The sequence below is a fragment of the Sinohyriopsis cumingii genome, chromosome 11 (genome assembly GCF_028554795.1).
Source record: "Sinohyriopsis cumingii isolate HCF-2022 chromosome 11, ASM2855479v2, whole genome shotgun sequence".
NCBI classification, from domain to species: domain Eukaryota; kingdom Metazoa; phylum Mollusca; class Bivalvia; order Unionida; family Unionidae; genus Sinohyriopsis; species Sinohyriopsis cumingii.
Genome location: NC_142971.1, coordinates 70,933,349 through 70,940,197, shown reverse-complemented (window position 1 = coordinate 70,940,197; position 6,849 = coordinate 70,933,349). Strand labels below are relative to the sequence as shown.

The 6,849-nt window shown below is 34.7% G+C and overlaps 1 protein-coding gene across 1 annotated transcript in view; it reads right to left on the bottom strand.

Annotated features, from left to right (window-relative positions):
- The window catches only part of LOC149788688 (protein FAM167A-like), a 54,669-nt gene extending 49,448 nt beyond the window's left edge, over positions 1-5,221 (bottom strand). The window contains exon 1 of the mRNA XM_089974765.1: positions 4,594-5,221. The gene's annotated coding sequence lies outside the window, so the exon portion shown is untranslated. The remainder of the gene's footprint in view (positions 1-4,593) is intronic.
- Positions 5,222-6,849: the final 1,628 nt, after the last annotated feature.

Sequence of the window (6,849 nt, the reverse complement as noted above, 5' to 3'; positions counted from 1 at the left end):
GCGAATATTGTTGATATAGAGTAGACACAGAGAGCAATTAACGTGTCAACAGTGAGCACCATATAGCTGATAAACATTACATGGCAATTAGAAACATTTGAAAGTCGTTATTGTCATCAAGAAACATATGGTACGCCGTTTAAAAGATAACATAGTACAAGAATGTATAACACTGCGGACAACACAACGGCTTTAGTGCAATAATGTAACAGAGCCTTCAGATTACGTTTCGGCAGCACGGCCACCGTGTCCAAATGCAAGTCCAATGGCGCTGTAGATGATTTATATATTGACAGTATTACGTAAACGCTAATAAGCAATACTATGAGAACGTTACGTAAACGCTAATAAGCAATACTATAAGAACGTTACGTAAATGCTGATAAGTAGTGCCACGAGAACGTTACGCAAATAGAGGATCTAAAATGGGTAATTATGTAATACTGAATTTATGAAACGAGTTGAATAATGTCCAACTTTTGCTAGCCTTGGCGAGCAAAAGCTGGACATTATTCAACGAGTTTCATAAATTTAAAATTATATCATTACACATTTGAGATTCTGTTTATCACATAGTTTTTATTTCAGTGGAAATTATTTAGACAGAAAGAAGAATGAATAATTTCGTTCATTCTAACATACGGTACATAAAATACAGTTCCAAACAAAGTTGAACTCGTCAACGTAGATTGTACTTTTTTATACAAACTATACATCAATGACAAAGCTTCTTTCCGAATAAACAGAATATGTTAGAACGGCAAAATCATTTTTCAAAACAGAATAATCAATGCGATGTGATGCCACATTGTTAGATACGGTAAACAGTAGGTTCAGAGTACACGTTTACCCTAGAATGTCCCTTTGAGAACAAAACAAGATAATATTGCGATTTTCATGTGAAATAGGATTACTGGATGCAGAAATTCCCACATTTACTGCAATGCATTTGTGACCGGATATTACAGTACTTGAATGGAACAATAGACTGCACAGAAGACGTAAACAAATTTATTTTTGAGTCTGATGTGTATCCTATATAGACTGCGCAAAGATCAACTGTGGTTGGATAAAGTTATGTCAGTTAAGAGACTCATTTATGTCCCAATTCTTCGGTAAACAAAGGTGAGTTTATTTACTTCTGTAAGTTAACATTTAAACCACGCTTGTATATTCGGTGGATTCTATATCTATGCTACAGACATACCGACCCTCCCCGCCCCGCCATCAAATAAGCAATAACCTTAGTTTTACTTCTTATTGTTATTCTTGTTTTGTTGTTTTACGCCATTTTCTCATTATGATATTGTTATACATAACATAACAAACCCCTGTGTGGGTAACATATGCATATTTAGACAGCCGAGATAATTTTTCCTCAATTTCCCATTCGCGAGTCGAGTTCAAAAATGGCCGCCAAAACAAAACATTCCAGAAGGCGGGGTTAAAAATGTTTTCCCACGATCCCAACCAATCATTAAAGAGGGTACTGCACACTAATATCATGGGCTTATTTGGACAATCAGAATCACATAAAGTGATATTTTAGCATGGTAATATAAAAAATAGGAAACTGCACATACTATAGGAAAAGTATACGTACTATGTGATAAATACTGACAATCAGTACCATGACAACGTTACATATATGCCAGTAAAAAATATTATGAGATCTTTACGTAAAAGCTGATAAACAGTACCATGAGAACTCTGTTTAAACGCTGGTAAACAGTATCATGAGAACGCTGTTTAAACGCCCATAAGCAGTACCATGAGAACATTACGTAAATTCTGATAAGCAGTACCATGAGAACGTTACGTAAATGCTGAAACACTGTACCATGAGAACGTTGCGTAAACGTTGAGAAGCAGTACTATTAAATGCCAATAACAAGTACAATGAGACCGTTATGCAAACACCAATAATCAGCAGCATGAAAACGTTCCGTAAATGCTGGTAAGCAGTACCATAAGAATATTACCTAAACGTTGACAAGCAGTACCATGAGAATATTACCTAAACGTTGATAAGCAGTACCATGAGAATATTACCTAAACGTTGATAAGCAGAACCATGAGAATAGTACCTAAACGTTGATAAGCAGTACCATGAGAATAGTACCTAAACGTTGACAAGCAGTACCATGAGAATATTACCTAAACGCTGACAAGCAGTACCATGAGAATATTACCTAAACGTTGATAAGCAGTACCATGAGAATATTACCTAAACGTTGACAAGCAGTACCATGAGAATATTACCTAAACGTTGACAAGCAGTACCATGAGAGTATTACCTAAACGTTGACAAGCAGTACCATGAGAATATTACCTAAACGTTGACAAGCAGTGCCATGAGAATATTACCTAAACGTTGACAAGTAGTACCATGAGAATATTACCTAAACGTTGACAAGCAGTACCATGAAAATATTGCCTAAACGTTGACAAGCAGTACCATGAGAATATTACCTAAACGTTGATAAGCAGTACCATGCGAACACTATTTAAACGTTGAAAAGCACCACCATGTAAACGTTAGGTAAATGCTGATGCACGCACAGTACCATGAGAATGTTACTCAATAATGAATTCCAACTGCATGTGCTTCCTTACCGTGAATGTCATTATTTTCATGCTTTGTTTCTTTGTCTTGTGTATCAGTCTCGATGTCCGTTTTAAATGTTTGAATAAGACATTCCTATCCAATTATTTCCCTATATGTTCGTTGTGTTTCGATTCACACACACACACACACACACACACACACACACACACATATATATATATATATATATATATATATATATATATATATATATATATATATATATATATATATATATATATATATATATGTGTGTGTGTGTGTGTGTGTGTTTTCCTGTTGGTATCATATTACCAATAGTATCATTCTATTCTTTCGTGGGTTAAAAACCCTGTTGAGGTAAAACAATATTAAACTAAGGGGTAGCAAGAGACCGAGTCGGATAGGGGGCTTTAAGAAGTGTGTGTGTGTGTGTGTGTGTGTGTAAATGAATAGTCAATACTAGAGGATGTACAAAAATGTGTTGCTTATCGCTGTTAGTTTGCGTCTCGTCACTCACGTGAAAAGAAAACGTTATTTATTCGCCTTGCAGCATAATTTTTTACAAAGCCCTACAAGAACGATAATTCTTTATAAACCCCTACAAGAACAATAATTCTTCACAACCCCCTACAAAACAGATAATTCTTAACGATACCCGACAGGAACGATAATTCCTTACAATACCCGACAGGAGTGATAAGATTTCACTTACGGTTCAAGTCAATCAATTACTAGTGTTTTTATTTGACCCGTATATCTGATTGTATGCGGTCTAGAGAACAATTATAAATCTAACCGTTAACACACAAATAAATATGTCTTGACATATGTAGATCAGATAAATCACTCAATTTCAATATGTATGTCTAAATACATAAATCACTATATCCAGTCAATTAGTGTGGCTGGTCTTTAAAGTACACCAATATGTAATATATGGTACACATAATGCAAAACATAACATCAGTAACTACTAGCAAACATATGTGAGTAAACTTAGCAAAAATAACGCAGTTCTTCATGTTATTATCGATTAAGTTATACTGATCATCAGAAGAGTTTACCTTTTCATACATCACGCAAACCAAATTTACAATGAGTACTCCAAGATGGAAAGAAGCATTGGTCTAAACACATTTGATAAAATTGTAAAGTTATGCTTAAATATTGGGAAAAATTAAATCATTTTTCGTTCATTCAAGCGTCCGTTCGTCTCTCTATTGCTCTATTTCCTTTATCCGCTGTAAAGGTAGTAACCAAACTTTATTTTATCGATATATCTATTGAAAAATTTCGATTAAAACAATACTGCAAATTTGTATGGATAAGAATATATATATATATATATATATATATATATATATATATATATATATCGATACATCTATAAAACATTCGATTAAAACAATACTGCAAATATGTATGGATAAGAATATATATATATATATATATATATATATATATATATATATATATATATATATATATATATATATATATTTGTGTTTGTGTGTGTGTGTGTGTGTGTGTGGTTACCTAACTGCTTACATACATATGTTCATGTACATTTGTCTGTCTCACCCTTAAATTACCCGATGGATTATGCTCTGATAATGTATCAATTTACATCGACAAGAATTGCATCAAATCTGTTTTACAAACCATTTTTCTGGATTATATGTTCTTTTGTTTCAACAGTTGTCATAAACAAGTCAAACTCTCTATTTTTTCCGAACAAGAATTGAATCCTTCTTGATTACACACAAGGTTCTCTGCAATACATAATCACACACCATTGAACATTTATACTGTTTTGTACCGCATTCAACATATCTAACGTGTCAGCATACTCGTCACTTTAAAATTATGTTCAATTTTCTCGATATCAACTATGTACGATTTAACAAGTCTTAAAGAGTGTTAAAAGACATACAAAAGAAACGAGTATAGATGGACAATGATATAGATAAGGAGCGTGTATTTTACGTTGAACATGTACTTACCTTCAAATTAAGAAAACAAACCTCCTCATACAAAGATAGAATCGGATTGTTCATGACAAAGGCGTGATCGGTAAATAACGTAGATCCTGTTCCATAGCAGATGTCCCTGTTCAGAGTAGAGGCAGTTGGAAATTTATTTAATGGTATTGACCTAATGTACAAACGTCTCTGTTCAGTACTGTATCGTTAGTCCTCTACCTGTTATACGGTCAATACTGTATCGTTAGTCTTCTACCTGTTCTTTGGTCAATACAGCTCAGCGGCAGTTAGGTATGTATCACACTGTGCAATTTGTAAGGAAGTTTAATCATACGAATGAGAGAAGCAGACGATGACATTAAATATCCTCTTAGCAAGTTGTTATAGAGTTAATACAAAAGTACATCCCGCCGTTAGGGCGGTTATCTTGTATTTTGTTTAGAAGCAGTTGTTGAGCACCGTTTCAGGATTTTGCGTACTAATTTAGCTTTCATAGTAAGCACGTGGAAACACCATGATATTACAAATTAAACAGATATTAAATTTCAAAACGTTCATGATCAAATCTCTGTTTCTCAATACAGACTGTATACCCTTCCTTGGTGTAAGCTTCAAATCATGTTCCGCGACTATTGTTTATGATGTGTTCGAAACACGTTTAAATTCCGCACCTAACAAATGTGGTGCTAATTTTAGTAATGAGTGTTTTATACTCAAGCTTGTAAAAGAATTGAAATTCAATGAAAAAACATTGTCTCTATTGTTACAGTAACAAAAAGGGTACGCACTCAAATTAGCCTTTTTTATTTAAGCGTTACCTTTCATAATCAGCCAATCACGTCCACCTAAACGCCGTATACACGCTATTATATCTTCACCCGTTTCCAGGCTAGATCACATTTCTCAACCAGCGCTCTAAGCGAAACTGGTCTACTTACTTGGCCCTTAAACGTTCCAGTACCATTTCTCAACAGAATCCGTTCATAAACGAGACTCAGTGGCTATTTGTAACCTTAAAGCCTTTTCCTTATATTTTCTGTTTCTCAAACGGCACCGTTCCTTTTCGCGACCTCATCCGGTCCTGGAGCGACATCAGACCGTGTCGTAACAGATAAATACACCTCCTTTATGTGTTTCTGAAGTTGCGGTCACATCGCGAAACGAGCTGTCTTGAGGGTGCTAATTATTCAGTGATATATAATGCTTCGTTGTGAACATGTAGGTGCGAAGGGATGGGGGAAGTGGTGCAGCCTCATAAGATTCAAAAGCCAATTAGCAAAAATTAATTCGTTTGTAATTAATTCAAATGTTACCAATGTAAATACTTCACAAACTAAGTGTGTATGTATGCTTCTACCTTCCTATTTACCTATCTGCCAGTATTTGTTCGTATGCTTACAGTAAGATAATAGCATCAGAAATATGTATTCTATTAGGGATTTTTTTTCATGCCACGCGCCTATTGAAATTATTGAAAAGTTCGTTTCAAATCATTCGGTGTTGGCACATTAAAGTATGTTCGTATTAGTATAATTATTATACTTAATAGTAGTAGTACATTACAATATTTGCTTATTATTATTATTAGTAGTAGTTGTAGTAATGATATTAGTATTAGTATTAGTGTTACGCATACGTTTTGAGCAGGCAATCAACAAAAAAAAAAAACAGGCATCCAAACAGCACTGAACTATTCTGAGACCAGAGAAAGGAACAAAAAATGCTAGGATACGACACCGTGCCATTTCATGACCAGGTAATATTGCGAAACTGCTTCTTGTACCTGCCCTTTGTGAAACAAATTTTAGTCGTGTAAAGGCCTCTCCTTTTATAAACGGATTTTAGTCGTGAAAGGGCATGGCCTTTTTTAAACGGATTTTAGTCGTGAAAAGGCCTGCTCTTTTTGAAACGGATTTTAGCCAGGAAAAGTCCTGGCCTTTTTTAAAACGGATTTCAGTCGTGGAAAGGCCTGCCCTTTTTTAAAAGGATTTTAGTCGTGGAAAGGCCTGCCCTTTTTAAAATGGATTTTAGTCGTGGAAAGGCCTGCTCTTCTTGAAACGGATTCTAGTCGTGGAAAGGCCTGCCCTTTTTAAAACAAATTTTAGTCTTGAAAAGGCCTGCCCTTTTTTAAACGGATTTTAGTCGTGGAAAGGCCTGCCCTTTTTGAAACGGATTTTAGTCGTATAAGGGCATGTAAAAGAATTGTCCTGATCACTGTGTCAAACATTCAAACACTTACCTCATAGATTAGCTATATAATAAATGCATATTCTTACA